General features: G+C 41.5%; 1 long non-coding RNA gene across 1 annotated transcript in view; it reads left to right on the top strand.

Annotated features, from left to right (window-relative positions):
* Nucleotides 1–6,139: 6,139 nt before the first annotated feature.
* Nucleotides 6,140–21,411, top strand: part of LOC121816492 (uncharacterized) — a 251,071-nt gene continuing 235,799 nt past the window's right edge. Inside the window, exon 1 of the long non-coding RNA XR_006056116.2 lies at nt 6,140–6,302. This is a non-coding gene — a long non-coding RNA (uncharacterized LOC121816492). The remainder of the gene's footprint in view (nt 6,303–21,411) is intronic.

Raw genomic sequence — 21,411 nt, 5'->3', positions numbered from 1 at the left:
TATGATTCATTTCACTTCAGTTCAGTCGCTCAGTTGTGTCTGACTCTTTGCAACCCCATGAACTGCAGCACGCCAGGCCTCCCTGTCCATCACCAGCTCCTGGAGTTTATCCAAACTCATGTCCATCGAGTCGGTGATGCCATCCAACCATATCATCCTCTGTCGTCCCCTTCTCCTCCTGCCCTCAATCTTTCCCAGCATCAGGGTCTTTTCAAATGAGTCAGCTCTTTGCATCAGGTGGCCAAAGTATTGGAGTTTCAGCTTCAACATCAGTCCTTCCAATGAACACTCGGGACTGATCGCCTTTAGGATGGACTGGTTGGATCTCCTTGCAGTCCAAGGGACTCTCAAGAGTCTTCTCCAACACCACAGTTCAAAAGCATCAATTCTTCAGTGCTCAGCTTTCTTTATAGTCCAACTTTCACATCCATATGTGACCACTGGAAAAACCATAGCCTTGACTAGAGAGACCTTTGTTGACAAAGTAATGTCTCTGCTTTTTAATATGCTGTCTAGGTTGGTCATAACTTTCCTTCCAAGGAGTAAGCATCTTTTAATTTCATGGCTGCAATAATCATCTGCAGTGATTTTGGAACCCCCCAAAATAAAGTCAGCCACTGTTTTCACTGTTTCTCCGTCTATTTGCCATGAAGTGATGGGACTGGATGCCATGATCTTAGTTTTCTTAATGTTGAGCCTTAAGCCAACTTTTTCACTCTCCTCTTTCACCTTCATCAAGAAGCTCTTTAGTTCCTCTTCACTTTCTGCCATAAGGATGGTGTTATCTGAATATCTGAGTTTATTGATATTTCTCCCAGCGATCTTGATTGCAGCTTGTGCATCTTCCAGCCCAGCGTTTCTCATGATGTACTCTGCATAGAAGTTAAATAAGCAGAGTGACAATAAAACTCTTCAAAAAGTGGGCATGAAGGAACCTACCTCAACATGGTAAAGGCCATATATGATAAGCTTATAGCAAACATTATTCTCAGTGGTGAAAAACTGAAAGTATTCCCCCTAAGATCAGGAACAAGACAAGGGTGTCCACTTTCACCACTATTATTCAGCATTGTTCTGGAAGTCCTAGCTACAGCAATCAGAGAAGAAAAAGAAATAAAAGGAATACAGATCAGAAAAGAAATAAAGCTCTCACTGTTTGCAGATGACACAATACTGTACATAGAAAACCCTAAAGATAGTATCAGATAATTACCAGAGCTAATCAGTGAATTTAGCAAAGTTGCAGTATACAAAATCAATACACAGAAATCACTTGTATTTCTATATACTGACTATGAAAAATCTGAAAGAGAAATTAAAGAATCAATCCCATTCACCATTGCAACAAAAAGAATTAAATATGTAGGAATAAACTTACCCAAGGAGACAAAAGAACTGTATACAGAAAAGTATAAGACACTAGTGAAAAAAGTCAAAGATGACATAAACAGATGGAGAGATATTCCATGTTCCTGGGTAGGAAGAATCAATATTGTGAAAATGACTATACTACCAAATGCAATCTACAGATTCAGTGCGATCCCTATCAAATTGCCAAAGGCATTTTTCACAGAACTAGAACAAAATATTCCACAATTCGTATGGAAACACAAAAGACCCTGAACACCCAAAGCAGTCTTGAGAAAGAAGAATGGAGCTGGAGGAATCAAGCTACCTGTCTTCAGGTTATAGTACAGAGTTATTACAGTCATCAAGACAGTATGGCAGTGGCACAGAAACAGAAATATATACCAATGGAACAAGATAGAAAGCTCAGAAATAAAGCCACACACCTATGGGTACCTTATTTTTGACAAAGGCAAGAATATACAATGGGGAAGAGACAGCCTCTTCAATAAATGTTGCTGGGAAAACTGGACAGCTACATGTAAAAGAAAGAAATTAGAACACTTCCTAACACCATAGACTAAGATAAACTCAAAATGGATTAAAGATCTAAATGTAAGACCAGAAACTATACAACCCTTAGAGGAAAACATAGGCAGAACACTCAATGACATAAATCAAAGAAAGATCTTCTATGACCCACCTCCTAGAGTAACAAATAAAAACAAAAGTAAACAAGTGGGACCTGATTAAACTTTAAAAGCTTTTGCACAGCAAAGAAACTATAAGCAAAGTGAAAAGACAACCCTCAGAATGGGAGAAAATAATAGCAAAGGAAACAACTGACAAAGGATTAGTTTCCAACATATACAAGCAGCTCATACAACTCAATGCCAGAAAAACAAACAACCCAATCAAAAAGTGGGAAAAAGACCTAAACAGACATTTCTCCAAGGAAGACATATACAGATGGTTAACAAACGCATGAAAAGATGCTCAACATCACTCATTATTAGTGAAATGCAAATCAAAACCACAATGAGATATCACCTCACACCAGTCAGAATGGCCATCATCAAAAAGTCTACAAACAGTAAATGCTGGAGAGGGTGTGGATAAAAGGGGATGCTCTTGCACTGTTGGTGGGAATGTAAATTGATACAGCCACTATGGAAGATGGTATGGAGATTCCTTAAAAAACTAGGAATAAAACCACCATATGACCCAGCAATCCCACCCCTAGCCATATACCCTGAGGAAACCAAAATTGGAAAAGACACATGTATCCCATTGTTCACTGCAGCACTATGTACAATAGCTAGAACATGGAAGCAACCTAGATGCCCATCAACAGATGAATGGGTAAAGAAGCTGTGGTACATATACACAATGGGATATTACTCAGCCATAAAAGGGTTGCATTTGAGTCAGTTCTGATGAGGTGGATGAACCTAGAATCTATTATACAGAGTGAAGTGAGTTAGAAAGAGAAAGATAAATATCACATTCTAACACATATATACAGAATCTAGAAAAATGGTACTGAAGAATTTATTTGCAGGGCAGCAATGGAGAAACAGACATAGAGAATAGACTTAAGGACATGGGGAGAGGGGAGGAGAGGGTGAGATGTATGGAAAGAGTAACATGGAAACTTGTATTACCATATGTAAAATAGATAGCCAACGGGAATTTGTTGCATGGCTCAGGAAACTCAAACAGAGGCTCTGTATCAATCTAGAGGGATGGGATGGGGCAGGAGATGGGAGGGAGCTTCAAAAGGGAGGGGATGTATACCTTCGGAGAAGGCAATGGCACCCCACTCCAGTACTCTTGCCTGGAAAATCCCATGGGTGGAGGAGCCTGGTGGGCTGCAGTCCACGGGATCACTGAGGGTCAGACACAACTGAGTGACTTCACTTTCACTTTGATGCATTGGAGAAGGAAATTGCAACCCACTCCAGTGTTCTTGCCTGGAGAATCCCAGGGATGGGGGAGCCTGGTGGGCTGCCGTTTATTGGGTCGCACAGAGCCGGACACGACTGAAGCGACTTAGCAGCAGCAGCAGCAGCATATGTATACCTTTGGCTGATTCATGTTGCAGTTTGACTGAAAACAATAAAATTCTGTAAGTCAATTATCCTTCAATAAATAAATTGAGAAAATAAAAATAAAACATGTAGAACAGTGCCTGGCACAAAATAAAAACTATATATATGTTTGTTAAGTAAAAACCGATGAACTCCCAGCAGCATTTCTCAAATTTCTATGTGTACATGAATCACATGGGGATTCTGCAGAAATACAGACTCTGATTCAGCAGGTCTAGGGTGGGGCCTAAGGTTCTGTATTTCTGACAAGCTTCCAGGTAACACTGATGTTGCTGGCTCATGGCCACACTTGGGTTAGTGAGGGGTCTACATGCTCCAGCTTGCTGGAGAAGGGAAGGGTTTGGGTATGATGCATGTCCTCTATTTAACTTGCCTCAGTTCCCCAACAGCTGTTGAAGGTAAACTCTTGGAATCAACTTCTTCTAGTTTCTAGGAGAAAATTTCTCCTTATGCGCACTAATGCTCTTGCTTGTTACCCTAGGACCCGATCACTTCTAATCAGCAGTGCCATTCAGTCATCTGGCTTCACTTTGAGTAAGAGAGCAGTGAGGGGTGGAGATTCAAATCTCACTGATGACGGAGCATCTTAGGGACCAGTCAGTGTCTCCCCTGGGAATGTGGGCTTCTCCATGTAAGTTACCAGAGGTTGCCATGCAAAATGGTTTGTCTCATCTTGGATTTGAGCCACCTCAGCAATCACTCTTTTTGTGATCCTCTAGGTTTATGGAGGGGGGATGGGGAAAAGATGAGACAACCCCCACACTACTGAGAAAAATGGCTTTCTCCCAGCAGTCACACTAACATTTTGGAAATTTGTTTTTTGAATATGTGTTCTATGTGCATGTGTGCTAAGTCGCTTCAGTCGTGTCCAGCTTTTTACCACCCTATGGACTGTAGCCCACCAGGCTCCTCTGTCCATGGGATTTTCCAGGGAAGAATACTAGAGTGGGTTGCCATGCCCTTCTCCAGGAAATCTTCTCTACCCAGGGACTGAACCTGGGTCTTCTGTATTGTAGGCAGATTCTTTCCTGTGCCCTGATATTTTCTCAGGCTCTTGTTTTAATATATGCTTTCCCCCATATCTTCTTTTTTAAAAGACTGTTAGCTCCTTATTGTTTAATTGACATATAATTAATAGTCAGTGAAATGCACAGATCTTCATAGCACAGTGTAATGAGTTTTTGCAAATGAATGTTGCCATGTAACCCACATCTCTGTCAAGACACAGAACATTTCCCTCTCCTAAACAAAACAAAACAAAACAAAACAAAACATTCTAACTCCTCTTTCCAGTCCATCTTTTCCCTGGCTCTCAGGAAAACATTGCTCTGATTTCTTTCAACAGAGATTAATTTTGCCTGTTCTGGAACTCCATATAAATCTCATTGTGCAGGATGTATTCTTTTGTATCTGGCTTTTTTCAGCATCATGTCTTTGAGGCTCATTTGCGTTGTTGCATGGATCAGTAATTCATTCCTCTTTATTGCTGGGTTAACTTCTGTAGTATGATTCTAACTCCATTGTTTATCCCCTCACTTGTTGAAGGACATTTGGGTCGTTTCTAGTTTTGGGCTATTATGAACAAAGCTGATGTGGATATTCTTGTTCAACTCTTATTGTGTACATTTTCGTTTCTCTTGAGTAAATACAGGCAGACCTCATTTTATTTGCACTTAGCTCAATTGTGCTTTGCAGACACTGGGTTTTTTTTTTTTTTTTTTACAAATAGGTTTGTGACAACCCTTTATCAAGCAAGTCTATTTGGCACCATTTTCCCAAAGCATCTGCTCACTTTATGTCTCTGTAGTCACCTTTTTGAAATTCTTGCAATATTTTCAACTTTTTCATAATTATTACATTTGCTACGTTGTGCTGTGATCAGTGATCTTTGATGTTACTGTTGCAAAAAGAAGATGGACATTCTGAAGCACTTTTTAGCAATAAAGTATTTTAAAATTAAGGTAGGTACATTATTTTTTTAGACATAAATGGTGCTATGAGCTTAGTCACTCAGTTGTACCCGACTCTTTGTGACCCCGTGGACTGTAGGCCAGCAGGCTCCCTCGTACATGGAACTTTCCAGGCAAGAACACTGGAGTGTGTTGCCATTTCCTTCTCCAGAGGATCGATTTCCCAACCCAGGGATTGAACCCAGGTCTCCTGTATTGCAGGCAGATTCTTTACTGTCCGAGCCACCATACGTAATAGACTACAGTATCCTGTAAACCTAACTTTTTTTTTTTTTTGTGGGCCACTGCAAAAATGTTTATTGTTTCCATTTGGTCCACTGCGTGAGCAAGGGCTCCAGAATGGTTAAAAAGCTGTCTAGTGGCTGCAGAGAGAACCTTCAGGCAGAAGTCTTGACACCAGGAGGATCCAGAGGGGCTCAAAGGCTGTTGGGTCTTGGGAGGCTTCTAGTTGTGCTGAAAGGATGAGCATTTGGAAGAGATATTGATGCAGCCCAGCGTGGGGACCAGGCAAGCTGTGGAGGTCAGTCACGTGGTCACACACCTTCCTGATGAGTTTCACCTGCTCCTCCAGGAAGCGGCTCTCCAGGAAGTCACAGAGCTGGGGGCCTGCCGCGGCAGAACGTAGGGCATGCAGATCTGGAAGGCCTGGTTCAGGTGGTTCTCCAGGACCGTGAGGGCTTCCTTGGCGTCCTGAATTTTACCCCACTCATCTTGGGATGGTCTGGGCATGCCAGAAGAGGGCGTGGCCACCACAGTGGTTTTGCATTTTCGAGAGACGCTGGGATCTCTGGAGTTTCTTCTCAGACAATTTGCGGAAAAATTTGGCTGACACCCACCGGAGCCACATCGTTGCTCTGGAGAAGCCCAAAGAGAGGTAGGTGCAGGAGGCCCGCAGGTGCCTGTTGACCAGGTGATTGACAACAGCCTCCACTGGGGTGGAATAGCTCTACTAAATCTGGGAGCTTAACCAATATTGTCCATTGGTTGATAGGTAATAAGGAGCTAAGCTCAAAAATCCCGGTGTGGCCTGGTCCCGGAGGCTGAGGATAGCTGAGTGGTTGTTTCCAAAGGCGCAGGTTGAAAAAAGGTTGGAGGGTGGTCAGAGGCTGGTGGAGAGGGCGTCCCTGGGTCTGTTCCGACCAAATACTGCTGAAGCAAGAGACAGATGAGTGAACCGCCTTTCTTGCACTGGGGAAACCAAAATGTTTGCATGACTCGCTCTGCTGAGCTACTGGCTCTATTACGGTGGTCTGGAACTGAACCACAGGAACTCTGAGGTAGACTACAGAAAAGTGGAGTTGCTAGGTCCTAAGGGTGGTGAAAGCTTAACTGTATATTAAATTGCTAGATAGATTGCCGAAGTGGCCATTTTATCTTCCTGGCATTGTTATGCTCCACCTCCTCATCAGAGTCTGATGCTGCCAGTCTTTTGAATGCCAGCCATCATAGTGTGTGCATAATTGTATGTCATCTTTGTTTTAATTTGCATATTCTTGATGGCTCATGCTATTGAGCCACCCTCACATATATTCATTTGTGAATTGCCTGTTCAAATCTTTTTACTCATTTCAAAAATTGGGTTGTCTTTTTATGATCGAGGTTTGAGAAGTTTTTTGTTTTTTTAGATCCAGAGGCTTGTTAGATATGTGTTTTGTGAACATGTTTATGTTTTCACCTGATCTGTGCCTAACATACTCTACTCATTTATTTATTTATGGTTGCGCTAGGTCTTTGTTGCTGTGCCTGGACTTGCTCTAGTTGGGGTGAGCAGGGGCTACTCTGTTCTGTGCAGGGGCTTCTCATTGCAGTGGCTTCTCTTGTTGTGGAACAGGGCCTCCAGGCCCCTAAGCTTCAGTAGTTGGAGCATGTGGACGAAGTAGTTGTGGTACTCGGGCTTAGTTGCTCTGAGGCATGTGGAATCTTTCCAGGCCAAGTGATTTGACCCATGTCCCCCTGCCTTGGCAGGCAGATTCTTATCCACTGTGCCACTAGGGAAGTCCAGTTATTCTTAATGATGCCTTTTCACAAATTAAAAAAAGTTTCCCCTTTATGATGAATGCTTTTTCATTTCTATCTGAGAAATCCGTGTCTACTTTAAAGTTGCAAAGGTATTCTCCTGTGGTTTCTTTTGGCAGTTTTATTATTCTAAGTTTTAGTGCATTATTTATTGGTTGGGTTATTTTTTATTGTAGAAGATACAGAGATGAGATATATAATGATCCATCTTGAATTAACTTTTGTGTATGGCATGAGGCAAGAGTTGAAGTTGTTTTACTCCTTATAGATAGCTACTTGTTGCAGTACTATTTGTTAGGAAAAAAAACCCTGTCTTTTCCCTCATTGAATTGCTTAGATTCCTTTACCCCCTAATCAATTGGTTATATAAGCATGGATCTTTCTGGACTCTGTTCTGCTAATTTACATGTCTTTCATTACCAATATCACAATGTCTTGATTACCATGGCTTTATGGTAAACCTTGAAATCTGTCAGTATAAGTCCTTATCTTCAAGATTGTTTAGCTCTTCTAGGTTCTCAAGATGATTTTAAAGTCACCAGTTTCTACAAATAAAAGTTAAAGATTTCATAAAATTAAGATTTAAATACAGTGACATGTACAGATCTTACAAATATGTAAGCCACACTCTTATCAAGATATTTCAACAACCCCAGAAAGCTCCACTGTGCCCTTTCCTAGTCATTCTGCTTTCTCAGAAATAACTACTATCCTGATTTCTCTTACCAAAGATTAGTTTTACCTTTTCTAGAACTTGCTCTGAAGGAAATCAGGCAATATATATGCTTGTGTGAAGACTTCTCTCTTCGTGTAATACTTTCGCTTTGTCTATCAGCGATTTGTTCATCATCGTTGCTGAGTATTAGTTCATTGAATGAATACGCCACACTTTCTTCATTCTTTCACCTCTTGATGAACAGCTGGGCTGCTGCCAGTTTTTGGCTGTTGTGAATAAAGCTGCTACAGCTAAGTTTTGTAGAAGACCTTTTTTGTGGAGAGGTGCTTTCATTTTTCTTACGTAAATACCTTCAGTGAAATTGCTGGTTATAGACTAAATGTATGTTTGACACTGTAAGAGACTACCAGAACCCTTTCCAGAATGGTTGTAATATTTTGCAATCCCATGAGTAACATAGAGGCCTTCTGAGCATCCCACATCTTCACAAAAGTTTGGGGTTCATTTTAGCCAATTTATAGGTATGTCATAATATTACAGCTTTAATTTGCTATTCTCTGGTGACTAAAGATGTTGAATAAATTTTTATACGCATATGTCTTTTTGTGAAGTGTCTGTTCAAACTTTGAAGTGAAGTGAAAGTCGCTCAGTCATGTCTGACTCTTTGCAACCCCTTGGACTATACAGTCCATGGAATTCTCCAGGCCAGAATACTGGAGTGGGTAGCCTTTGCCTTCTCCAGGGGATCTTCCCAACCCAGGGATCAAACCCAGGTTACCCTCATTGCAGGCAGATTCTTTACCAGCTGAGCCACAAGGGAAGCCCAAGAATACTAGAGTGGGTAGCCTATCCCTTCTCCAGTGGATCTTCCCGACCCAGGAATTGAGCTGGGGTCTCCTGCATTGGAGGAGGATTCTTTACCAACTGAGCTACCAGGGAAGACCCTGCATTATTTATTAGGTGAGTTGTTTTTTATTGTAGAAGATAAGTATAGAGATAGAGGTATAAAATATATATCCTTATATATCCTTTGTCAGATTTTTGAGTTTTTTCCTCATTTTTTGACTTGTTTAATCATTATAAATGTCTTTTGATGAGCAAGTGTTTTAAATTGCATTTTAATAAAGTCCAACTTTTCAATTTTTAAAGTAATTTTTTAAAATTTATTTTTAATTGGAGGATAATTGCTTTGCAATATTGTGTTGGTTTAGCCATACAACAATGTGAATCAGCCATAAGTATACACATGTACCTTCCCTCTTGGACCCCATCCCACCCCTCTTGATATCATAGAGCGCCGGGCTGAGCTCCCTGGGCTACATAGCAGCTCCCCACGAGCTATCTGCTTCACATATGGTAATGTACATATTTCAGTGCTACTCTCTCGGTTCATCCCGCTCTCTCCTTCTTGCATCAGTTTTTAATGGTTGCTGAATTCTGTGTCTTAGCTATATGAAAGTGTATCTAGCCCAAGTTCACAAAAACAGGTTTTTATTTTTCTCCTAGACATCTTACAATTTTAGGTTTTATAGATGTATACTCATAAATTCACTTAGTTCTATAATTTTTTTGTTTTTGATTCCTTAGTATTTTCTGTGTGCACTATTATGTAGTCTGCAAATAAAGGCAGCTTTACTTTAAATTGCTTTTATACCCCTTTTATTCCTTTTTCTTATTACACTGACTAGAGCCTCTGTTCAAAACTGTACTAGACGTGGTGACAGTGGACATTTCAGCCTTTTTACTGACCTCAGTGAGAAAGCATTAAATCCAATGTTAGTTACCAAGTATATAGTCTAATACATATTTTCCAATAGATAATATTAGGGTTAAGGATATTTCCTCTGTTTCTAGCTTGAAAGTTTTCTTCTCTAAATTGTCAAAAGATTTTTCAGCACATGCTGAGATTATTAGAATCACCACCCACCTTATTCCTTTAACATGCAAATTTAGCAGTTGGCATTTGACTGTTAACCAACCTTACATTCCTGTGATAAATCTCATGTGGTCATGTTGTGTTGTATTTTGTAGTATTTAGTGGGATTTGATTTGAATAATATTGTGTTAAGGATTTTTCATGAAAATTTCATGAGGTATATTAACCTGCTGTTTTCTTTTCTTGTGATTTTTTTTCTGGTTGTGACATCATATTTGTGCTAGCCTCATATAATGAGGCTGAAATTATGTTCTCCTCAAGGTTTGTGAATGTGTTTGTTTAGAACTGAAGTTATTTCTTCCTTAAATGTCTGATAAAACTGCCAGGAAAATCGCCTAGACCTGGAGTTTTATTTGTGGGAAGATAAATAAAAGTTCACTTTCTTTAATAAGTAAATGGATATTTAGATTTTCTACTCCTTGAGTCAGCTTTGGTAATGTGTTCTAAGGAATTTGTCCATTTAGCGTGAGTTTTCAGATTATGAGAATGAAGTTAATAATATTTTCTTATTATTTTAACATATGTAGGATCTGTAGAGACATGTTCTCCTTAATTCCCGATGTTGAGTATTTGTGTTTGTCTACTTCATCAGCCTAGCTGGGGTTTTATCAATTTTTTAAAAATTTCCATTTTTCCTCATATTTTGATTATTTCCTCTTATATCATGTTCCATTCTTTATTATTATCTTTTTCCTTTCTGCATACTTTGAGTATAATTTCCTCATTTTGAAATAATTTCAGGTTGATGCTTAGGTAATATTTATTTTTCTTTTCTAATCTAAATCTTCAGAGCTACAGGTTTACTCTTAAGCATTGTATTAGCCACATCCCAACATTTTGGTATGCTGTGTTTTTATTTTTCTCATTTAAATATCTTCTAATTCCTTTTATAATTTCTTCTTTAATTTATGGGTTATTTAGAAGTGTAATGTTTAATTTCCAATATTTATGGATGTCTCTGGAATCTTACCATTAATTTCTAAATTTTATTTTGTGAGAAAACAAACTCTGTAGGATATGGATCCTTTTAAGTTTGAGACTTGTTTTATGGCTGACAAGCTTTATGGTCTATCTTGGTGAATATTCTGTGAGTACTTGAATAGACTATCAATTAGGTTGAGTTGATTGTATTGACATTTTGTATATTCTTGACTTTTTTTTTGTTTACTTGTTGCTGTAGAATGTGAGCCCTGCTCCCTCCATGCCCCCGCCCCCCACCAATTCATATGTTGAAATTCTCTCAATGTAATGGCGTTAGGAGGTGGGGCCTTTGGTAGGTAGTCAGGTCATGAGGATGGAGCCCTCATGAATGGGATTCATGCCCTTATAAAGGAGACCTCAGAGACTTCCTTGCCCCTTCCACCATTTGCAGACACAGCAAAAAGACAGATGATTGTAAACCAGGAAGTGAGTCCTTACCAGACATCAAATCTGTTGGTTCCTTCATCTTGGATTTTCCAGCCTCTAGAACTATAAGAAACTTCTGTTGTTTTTAAGTCACTCAGTTTGTGGTCTTCTGTTCTAGCAGCACACTGGGCTAATATATTTTATCGATTCGTAACTGTGATAAGTACAGCTGACAGGTTTGAACTATCACTTGTACAGGGATATTTTTCAATAGTAAATACTACAGTTACATGATTCAGTGGATCCACAGATGCAGAAGAACCTAGTATATGGAGGGCCAACTATAGATTATCCTTGGATTCACCCTTGTGTTGTTCAAGGGTCAATTGTATTGACATCTGCAGCTCTAATTGTAAATTTATGATTTTTCCCATTCTGCCAAATTTTGCTTCAGTTATATAGAAATATGATTGTTATAGCTTCTTGATGAATTGACATTTCTGCCCTTATTAAATGTTTCTCTTTATATCTGGTAATGGGGCTTCCCTGGTAGCTGAGTTGGTAAAGAATCCCCCTGCAATGCAGGGGATCCCAGTTCGATTCCTGGGTTGGGGAGATCCACTGGAGAAGGGAAGGGCTACCCACTCCAGTATTCTTGGGCTTCCCTAGTGGCTCAACTGGTAAAGAATCTGCCTGCAATGCGGGAGACCTGGGTTTGATCCCTGGGTTGGGAAGATCCCCTAGAGAAGGCAAAGGTTACCCACTCCAGTATTCTGGCCTGGAGAATTCCATGGACTGTATAGTCCCTGGGGTCACAAAGAGTCAGATATCTGGTAATACTTATCTTGAAGGAAGTCTACATTGTTTAATATTAATATAGTTATTCCAACTTTCTTGTAGTCAGTGTTTCATGGGTCTTTTCATCTTTTGATTTCTAACCTATTTGTGCACTTTCGTATGTGATATAGTTAGTGCCCGATATTTTTAAAAAATCCAATCTAATGAATATTATCTTTTAATTGGAGTGTTTAGTTCTTTTACATTCAATTAAATTATGTGGTTGAGTTTATATATATATTTTTTCTTTTCTTGTTTCCTTTTGAATTAATTGAACATATTCCAGTGATTTATATCGCCTTGATTGGGTTGGTAGCTATAAGTCTATGTTCTGTATTTTTAGTGATTGCGCTGCGTATACAATATATACCCTTAACTTATAACAGTGTAGCTTTTAATAGTTTACTACTTCACATTTAATATAAGAACCATACAGCAGTATAAAGCTATTTTCTCATTCTTTTGTGCTATTGTATTTTCACTTCATTTTACTTCTACACATTATAAACCCCAAATACATTGTTACTATTTTGATTTAAATGATTTTTTAAAAAATCAAGAAATGAGAGGAAAATATTTAATAGTTACGTATTTTCTATTTGTTGTACTCTTCATTTCTTTGTATAAATATAAATTTTCATCTGGTATTATTTCCCTTCTTCCTGAACAACTTCCTTCAACGTTTCTCGTAGTATAGATTTTCTAGCTATGGATTTTTTTCAGTTTTTTCCTATCTTATAATTTTAGTTCAGTTCAGTCGCTCAGTCGTGTCCGACTCTTTGCGACCCCATGAATTGCAGCATGCCAGGCCTCTCTGACCATCACCAACTCCCGGAGTTCACTCAGACTCACATCCATTGAGTCAGTGATGCCAGCCAGCCGTCTCATCCTCTGTCGTCCCCTTCTCCTCCTGCCCCCAATCCCTCCTCCTGTCCCCAATCCCTCCCAGCATCAAAGTCTTTTCCAATGAGTCAACTCTTCGCATGAGGTGGCCAAAGTACTGGAGTTTCAGCTTTAGCATCATTCCTTCCAAAGAACTCCCAGGGCTGATCTCCTTCAGAATGGACTGGTTGGATCTCCTTGCAGTCCAAGGGACTCTCAAGAGTCTTCTCCAACACCACAGTTCAAAAGCATCAATTCTTCGGCCCTCAGCTTTCTTCACAGTCCAACTCTCACATCCATACATGACTACTGGAAAAACCATAGCCTTGACTAGATGGACCTTAGCTGGCAAAGTAATGTCTCTGCTTTTGAATGTGCTGTCTAGGTTGGTCATAACTTTTCTTCCAAGGAGTAAGCGTCTTTTAATTTCATGGCTGCAGTCACCATCTGCAGAGCTGTGAAAAGAAGAGAAGCGAAAAGCAAAGGAGAAAAGGAAAGATATAAGCATCTGAATGCAGAGTTCCAAAGAACAGCAAGAAGAGATCTTATAATTTATCTTGCCATAATTTTTAAAGGCATTTGCTCTGGATATAGAATTATAGATAGACAATGTTTTTGTTTCATCCCCTAAAGACATTATTTTCTGAGTTGCATTATTTCTGGTGAAAAGTTGGTAGAAACTATTCTTTTTTTCTCCTATATATTATGTTTCTACATTCTGGCTGCTTTCAAGATTTTAATCTTTGGTTTATCTCACTTTGATTGGGAGTTACTTTCTTCAGTCTCTGAGTTAATATTTGTCATCAAATTTAGAAAATTTCCAGCTGCTGTTTCTTCAAATGTTTTCTCTAACCCAATCTTTCTCCTCTCCTTTGGGACTATAACTTCAAGTGTATTAGGCTACTTGATATGGTCTCATGGTTGAGATTCTGTTCATTTTATTTAGCCTCTTCAACTCTAGTGCTTCATTTCAGGTACTCTGTATGGCTTCCTCTACAAGTTTACCAATCTCTGCTTCTGCAGGGGTGTGATTTCCATCCCTCCATTCAGTAGGTTTAACACATTTCAGATACTGTGCTTTTCAGTTTTAGAATTAGCATTTGTTTTCTTTTTAATTAATAGACTTTATTTTTTAGAGCAGTTTAGGTTTACAGAAAAATTATGCAGAAAGTATGGTGATTTGTCATATACTCCCCCCTCCCCATACATAATCTTTCCTGTTAACACCTTGCATTAGTGTGGAAAGGTTGTTAGAATTGAGGAGTCAGTACTGATGCATTATTATTAGCCAAGTCCCAGTCTACATTAGGGCTCAGTCTTTGTGTTGTACATTCCTACAGGTTTTGATGGATGTATAATGGCCTGTATCTACCAGGATTGTATCGTACAGAAGTTTTACCACCCTAAAATCCCCTGTGCCCCACGTTTTCATCCCTTTCTCCAAAGCCCTGGAAACCGCTGATCTTTTTGCTGTCTCCATAGTTCTAGCTCTTCCAGAATGTAATATAGTTGGAATCATACAGTATATAACCTTTTCAGACTAGTTCTTTCACTTAGAAATGTGCATTTAGCATTCCTCCATGCCTTTTTGTGGGCTTCCCAGGTGGCGCTAGTGGCGAAGAACCCACCTGCTGATGTAGGAGACATAAGAGACCTGGGTTTGATCCCTGGGTTGGGAAGATCCCCTGGAGGAGGGCATGGCAACCCACTCCAGTGTTCTTGCCTGGAGAATCCAATGGGCAGAGGAGCCTGGTGGGCTACAATCTATAGGGTTGCTAAGTGTCGGACACGACTGAAACAACTCGGCAGCAGCAGCATGCCTTTTTGTGACTTGATGGCTCTGGCTGTTTTATTCTTGTTGCTAAATGATATTCCATTGTATGGAGGTACCACAGCTTGTTTATTCATCCATCTGTTGAAGGACATCTTGGTTGCTTCCAAGTGTTGGCAATTAAGGATAAGGCTGCTATAGACATTCATATCTACTTCCCTAGTAGCTCAGCTGGTAAGGAATCCGCCTGCAGTGCAGGAAACCCTGGTTTGATTCCTGGGTCGGGAAGATCTCCTGGAGAAGGGACAGGCTACCCACTGTAGTGTTCTTGGGCTTCCCTGGTGGCTCAGATGGTAAAGAATCAGCCTGCAATGTGGGAGACCTGGGGTCCATCCTTGAGTTGGGAAGATCCTCTGGAGGAGGACATGGCAACCCACTCTTGCCTGGAGGATCCCCATGGACAGAGGAGCCTGGCAGGCTACAGTTCATGGAGTTGCAAAGAGTTGGACACGACTGAGTGAGCACAGCGCAGCACTCAGTCATTCATACGCAGGTTTTGGTTTAGACATGCGTTTTCCGCTGTTTTCCGAAGTGGCTGTATGAGTTTGCATTCCCAGCCACAGCAACTGAGAGTTCCGCTGCTCTCCTTCCCTATCAGCATTTGTTGTCAGTGGTGTACTTTCTGCCATCCCGATAGGTGTGTGGTGTTCTCTTGTTTATGACATTCGTTATCTGACTGAGACTTTCTTTTGTTCTCTTTATATTTTGGTTTTAAGTCCTTAAATTTAAGAGCTACTTAAAGATTTTATTTTCTGCTCATTCTGTCCTGTCTGTCTTTTCTGAGTTTGTTTCTACGGACTGGTTCTTCTTTTGTGCATCTCACTTTCTCCTGCTTTGCATGTCTAGATTGTCTTTTTGAATTTTCGTTTTGTATTGGACTATGACTGATTAACAAACAATTTTGTAATCGTTTCAGAGGAACAGTGAAGACACTCAGCTGTACATACACATGTATCCATTCTCCCCCAAACTCCCCTCCTATCCAGGCGGCCACATAACATTGAACAGAGTTCCATGTGCTATACAGTAGGTCTTTTGTTTGGTTATCCATTTTGAATGTGTGTGTGTGTGTGTGTGTGTGTGTGAGTGTGAGTCACTCAGTCGTGTTTGATTCTTTTCGATCCCATGGACTGCAGCTTGCCAGGCTTCTCTGTCCATGGAATTCTCCAGGGAAGAATACTGGAGTGGGTAGCCATTTTCGTCTCCAGGGTACCTTCCCATCCCAGGAACTGAACTTGGGTCTTCTGCATTGCAGGGAGATTCTTTACTGTGTGAGCCACCAGGGAAGCCCATTTTAAACACAGATTGCTTTTATTGTATGCTCTACTTTATGGATGCTAAGTTCTTGGATGTCTAGATTTTGATGTCTGTTTGACAGTGCTGTGTGTTGTTGTTGTTGTTTTTTTTTTTTTTCCCAGCAGAAAGTGAATTGACTTGAGGAGCTCTTAACTTACCCAAGACTTTAAAAAAGCTTTGGGTGGATATAGGGTTAGATTAAACCTGTTTGTAAGGTGTGGCCCTTTTAGTCTCTCTACTGAATGCCCTTGGTGTTTAACAAAGTCTCTCTGCCCTCACTGGTTGAACTCCTGGCCCTGTGTGACCCTGGGGATTTCCACTTAGAGTTTTTCAGAAGTTCTTTCCTCTCATTAGTGTTGAGTTGGCGTTCTGGAGTTTTGCTCTGTGCGTTCAGTACTTAGTATTTGGCCAAAGATTCAAGAGGACTCCTACGCAAAATTTTGGAGTTTCTCTCCTTTGATAATTTCTGTTCAGTACCTGCCCTAAAACTTCCAGCCATCTCAGTCACCTTCAACTTTCACCCCATTGATGTATCATGTTCCCCTTCGATTTCCTCTCCTGGTCCTGTGCCCCTGTCCCTGTGCCCTGAGGCATCACCCAGGCAGAAGTCTGAGCCTCACCTCATGTGTTTCCCTTCCCTCAAGCCTAGCATCCTGCTCTGCCTGTTACCCACATCTGAAATCAGTTATTTAGTGTCCTGTCCAGTTTTCTAGTTATTTGCAATGGAAGCGAAATCTGGTATCAGTTATCCCTTCATGGCTAGAAAGAAAACATTCCACTCATTCTTTTTATGTGTGGATTTAATATTCTTTCTATGACTTTTGTGTTTCACAGCATTAGTCTTACCTGGCATCTGAGGCCCTTGCTCTTTCTCTTTCTAGAAGGCAAATATCTATCTTGATACTTACTAATCCTTTAGTTTGAACATAAAGACTAGCATTTTTAAAAGTAGCATTATCTAGCACACACCCAGGTCACTCTGGAGTTTTTAACCCCACATTGTGCTGTAGGCATGACCATGATCCTGCTCTTGCAGGTGAACAAAGGGAGGCTGAGATTGGGGGAGTTATTACCCAACACCTTTCAACTGGTTGGTGATGGCTGTCTGACTCAAAGCTCTGTTGTTGTCGTTTAATCACTGAGTTGTATCTGATTCTTTGCAACACCATCGACTGCAGCCCTCCAGGCTCCTCTATCCATGGGATTTCCCAGGCAAGAATACAAGAGTGGGTTGTATTTCCTCCTCCAGGGGATCTTCCCAACCCAGGGATCGAACCCAGGTTTCCTGCATTGCAGGCAGACTATTGTCTAAGCCACCAGGGAAAAGCCCTCATGTAAAACATCTTCAAAGAACCTCTACAGCAAATAAAAAAAAACATATCTGTGGGAAAGTATTGTGCCACACTGGATATTATGTCAGTCCTTTTAAAAAAAAGTGATTTCCTTTGTGATGGAAGGAAACCATTAAGGGAGTGAGTGGAAGAAAATCCCCTTTGTAGCTTTCGGCTTCCCTTTGTGTAATGTTGCAGGGAGCGTATAGGTTCTTTCATTTGAATCCCGATTCTGCCTCAGATACTTTCTTTGGTGTTTTGTTTGTTTTCAGTAGAGGAATCTGGAAAGCCTGGCCCTGAGTGATTGGCAGCCTCTAAGATGGTCCCTAGGAATCCCTAAGTTCTGCTGGTGGTGCTCATCTATGATCCTCTCGCCTTGAACATGGGCCAGACTTAGTGATTTGCTTCTAATGAAAAGAATATAACAGAAATGATGGGATGTCATTTCCAAAGTGAGGTCACAAAAAGGCTGTGCCTTCCATCTCGGGCACCTTGTTAAGCTCTCTCCCTCGCTGGCTCTGACGGAGGCCAGCTGCCATGTTATGAGCTGTCCTGAGATGAGGCCCATGTGGCAAGAAACCGACGTCTCCAGCAGACAGCCGGTGAGCACGGGAGGCCTGCCAGCAGCCACAGTAGTGAACTTGGAAAAAGCTCCTTCCCCCATGGAGCCTTCCAGTGATGGCAGATACTGGATTGTAGCCTATAGGGGACCCTGAGCCAGAGGTACCCAGCGGAACCGGAGAAAATAAATGTGATTAAGCTGCTAGATTTCAGGATAATTTGTTATTAGTGATGGGTAACAAACGCAGTGTCTGGCACAAAGCCGATACTCTTGTTATTAATTGTTTTCTTTCTCCCTGGCTTTCTTCTTTTTGCATCTCAGGGGAATGGTGACTTTTGTGGTGGCCTGACTCTGCTCGTCTGCAGCAATGGTGCTCACACTGGACTCTGAGCTAATTGGAAGCAGAATTCCCCAGTGTGAGCTCTCCCTATTCTCCCTTGTTTGTTTGTTTTGATATTTCATTTGGGTGTGGTGAGAGGTGAAATTTGACATCCTGATTGTTTCCAGAGCCCAGAGTTCTAATGTACTGCAAGCATTTGGACAGAAATTGTGGTTTGTGTTTGTAGCATCCCTTTTACAAACACTCTAGCTGTTCAGTTAAGTTCAGTTCAGTCACTCAGTCGTGTCTGACTTTGCGACCCCATGAATCGCAGCACGCCAGGCCTCCCTGTCCATCACCAACTCCCGGAGTTCACTCAGACTCATGTCCATCGAGTCGGTGGTGCCATCCAGCCATCTCATCCTCAGTCGTCCCCTTCTCCTCCTGCCCCTAATCCCTCCCAGCATCAGAGTCTTTTCCAATGAGTCAACTCTTCGCATGAGGTGGCCAAAGTATTGGAGTTTCAGCAACAGACACAGTGTGGCTCCACCACGGAAAGATAGTCAGTCCTGCATCACTTCCTGTGGAAGCACATTAGGGGTCTGTGTTTTTTTGTGAGGTATTTTTTAAAATCCCCCTTTTCCTTCTTTCTTACATTCTCTGGCTGACTCTAAAATTAAGTCTTTCCTCATGGGATCACTTTGAACTTTTATCTCTTTTCAGATATAGGATCTCAGCTTTCAGGCCCCCACCTCCACCCTTTTCCAAGTTCCGAATCGACAGATTGCAAACTGAGATGCCTGAAATCTTCAGGGTATTGTTCACTTAATAAAATGTCCATCCTTGGCAGTGCAGACACTTGTGGAATTTCTGGCTCTCGCCTGCCAGAATGAATTGCATTCGATCTCCCTGAGAATTGAAGAGAGCCAGAGTCTTAGATCTAAAGAGAGATGACTGAGGACGGGTCCCCTACTTTTTTTTTTAACCTTAAAATTTCTGAGATGTATGGTTTTTTCCTTGTGAAATCTCAAATTGGAGGAGAAAAATCTCCACTAAATAGTTGCTGGTCCCTAACATCTGTTCCAGATGATTGAGGAACGGTTTTACTCCTTTTAAAAACAATGTTCTTATTACAACACAATCAAGGTTCAAGAATCTGCTACCTTCTGGTGGGGAATTGCTTAAAGGATCTGGTCCCTCCACCCATTGCTAAGTCAGCACTTGGAACCCTGCGGGGGCAAGCAGGCTTGTGCAAGGCAGTAGGGAGAGGAGCAGGTTTCTAATATGCATCATGTTGTCTGTCTGTATCATTGGCTATGTATGCAGACATCTATTTGTGTGTGCTGGAATTCTAAAATCTGAGGCTAAAAGCCACGCCTAGCCCAGTGACCTGTCTCTAGTATCTCACACCCAGGGTCTTTAGATCTCTGAAGGCTACACATCTGAAATGTGACATTTATACTCTTCCCCTCTGTCCCTACCCACCAGTTTGAATGCTTTTACTGGATCTTTGGTTTGATAGCATTTAATGGTACCACCACCAGCCCTCATGGGAGCAGGGCCAATGCCTCTCTTGTTCCTCAATGAGCTCCTGATCCTTCAGACAGTGCCTGGCTCATAGGAGGCACTCAACAGATATCTGTTAACTGTTGAATAAATATTGCTGAATGTGTTAAGTAAAGAAGGAAGGGCCTGGTGAGAATTTTCAGAGGACTGGCTCTAAAACCTTACTGATGATCATGTTCATTTCATACCCTGGCGTCCTCTGAAGAAGGACCCTGGGGAGAAGGAACTTTCTTGTGTTCAGTTCAGTTCAGGTTAGTCGCTCAGTTGTGTCCGACTCTTTGTGACCTATGGACTGCAGCGCTGCAGGCTTCTCTGTCCATCACCAACTCTGGAGCTTGTTCAAACTCACGTCCATCGAGTCAGTGATGCCATCCAACCATCTCATCCTCTGTCATCCCCTTTTCCTCCTGTCTTCAATCTTTCCCAGCAGCAGGGTCTGTTTTAGGCAGCATCAGGTTCTTCTTATTTTAGGAAGGGAAATACTCCTGCCTCTCACGGGAAAAAAAAATCACATAGCTTCAGTTGTGTGGACATAGATTTCCTCTTTGGGCTGGCTGCTAGGAAACTCCAAGTGTCTGTTGACTGACCTCTTGTGACATCGCAAGATTTTATGGAATGCATTGTTCTATCAGGGTCAGTTCTTCTGTATTTTCTCTCGAAGCAGACATTTCTCGCTGACCCCTAGTATTTTGTGATTGTGCTATATGTGTCTTTGTAAACAGTCTTCAGTTCTGGCGAGTGAATGTGCTAAGTTGCTTCAGTCATGGCTGACTCTTCATGACCCCATGGACTGTAGCCTGCCAGGCTTCTCTGTCCATGGGAATTTCCAGGCAAGAATACTGGAGTGGATTGCCATACCCTCCTTCAGGGTGAATACATAAAGATAATGCTGTGGAAAGGGAGTGGGAAATAAAAGAACATTGGCAGGACAGCATGGTGTGGTCCAGGAAACAAAAGGGGTCCCCAGAAAAGGAGGGAAACAGGAGTGGAGGAGGGACATGGGGCTTAGAGGGTGAGGATCAGGGGTGGCCACCTCTCCTATGCCTGCAGGACATCCTGGGAGCTGGGCTGTGAGGGCTGATAGACTTGGACAATGGGCGGACATCTGGCTGGCATCTCTGGGTAAACTTGTGGCCTGGAACCCTCTCAGAGTGGGGAAGGAGACCAACCAGGAGTGTGTCGTTGGAGTCAGGTTTATGTCTCTACTTTGGCACTATCGGTGGCCACTTGCCTTCCCTGAGCCTCCATTTCTTATCTGTGAAATGGGGTAATAACAGTGCATCCTGCTTGGGTTCTCTTCCGGGCTCAATGAGGCAAAGAACAGGGAGCATCTGAAAACATGCCCAGTGCTTCTGTGTTAGTATCAGCGCTGCATTGAGCCCGC

The sequence above is a fragment of the Ovis aries genome, chromosome 14 (assembly GCF_016772045.2).
Source record: "Ovis aries strain OAR_USU_Benz2616 breed Rambouillet chromosome 14, ARS-UI_Ramb_v3.0, whole genome shotgun sequence".
NCBI classification, from domain to species: Eukaryota; Metazoa; Chordata; class Mammalia; order Artiodactyla; family Bovidae; genus Ovis; species Ovis aries.
Note: the sequence above shows the minus strand (reverse complement) of the source record. Positions and strands in the feature narration are given on the sequence as shown.